The 1207-nt window shown below is 41.0% G+C and overlaps 1 pseudogene; it reads left to right on the forward strand.

Moving 5' to 3' along the window:
* Positions 1-304: 304 nt before the first annotated feature.
* Positions 305-404, forward strand: LOC113325526 (annotated as a pseudogene).
* Positions 405-1207: the final 803 nt, after the last annotated feature.

A 1207-nucleotide genomic window follows, 5' to 3' on the forward strand; every position in this document is an offset into this window, starting at 1 on the left:
AGGCTCCACTCTACCACTAGTCTGGCCCACTTCTAAGGCTTCTAACCTTTTTGCTATAGCAATTTTGGCATCTGATTCATAGCCTCCTTCTACCCTATTAACGTTTCCTCTACTTAAAAGAATTGTTTTCTGGGGTGCCCTACTATTTTCCCATTGCTGGGTTTTTTCGGCGATTTCATTAAAAAATTCCATCGCCGCATCAACAGTTTGGTTTTCAAATCCACCAGTGCATAGAGACTCAACCATGGTCGTTGTGGAATAATCTAAACCCTCATAAAGGATCTGAACTAGCCTAACCTTTTCTAAACCATGATGAGGACACTGGGATAATAAATCATTGAACCTTTCCAAATACCTATATAAAGATTCTCCCTCTTGTTGTGAAAATGTGCATATTTGCGTCCTAATAGACGATGTTTTGTGCCTAGGGAAAAACTTATTGAAAAAGGCAGATGTAAGTTGTTCATATGTCTCAATTGACTCGGAGTCCAAACTATACAGCCACGACTTGGCCTTATCTTTCAGGGAAAATGGGAATAACCTAAGTTTCAAAGCATCATCATCTAAGCCTCTAATTCTTAGAGTACTACAAATTTCCTCAAAATCCCTAACATGGTAATAAGGGTTTTCATTTTTCCCTAAAAAGATTGGGAGCATCTGTAAGGTCCCAGGTTTCAGTTCATAGGGTGCCTCCGTTTCAGCTAACTTAATACACGAAGGACGGGTAGTCCTAGTTGGATTCAACAAAGCTTTCAAAGTTGCCATTTCTGGCGCTATCGGAGCAACAGGATTCTCTCCTCAGTCAAAGAACGTTCAAAAACAGACTCTTCAAAAGCCGGACTTTCTAGATTAAGGTAATCGAGACGCTTCGAACTACTAGGTTTCTCTTTAACAAATCTACCTAGTGCGTCTCTTTTACGTTCAGGCATACAATAGAATTTTCTAAATTGGAAGGGTAAGCAAACACAGATCAAGGCCGACTCAACCAAATCAAACCTATTGATTTCTAGCAAACAAAAAGCATGATGGCTCCACTTAGATTGTTTCTAGACCAGCTTCTAATCCTTCGAACGGGAATTCGTTACAATTTAAGCAAACCCCTCTGGAATCAATCCGAGTTAACGTAAGTTGAATAGAGGCGAGGGAAGCTCGGTGGAGCTTTGATACCCAAGGCCTCACCGGTATTACAAGGCGGCGCAGTCACGCA

Source organism: Papaver somniferum, chromosome 11, assembly GCF_003573695.1.
Source record: "Papaver somniferum cultivar HN1 chromosome 11, ASM357369v1, whole genome shotgun sequence".
In the NCBI taxonomy this organism is placed as follows: Eukaryota; Viridiplantae; Streptophyta; class Magnoliopsida; order Ranunculales; family Papaveraceae; genus Papaver; species Papaver somniferum.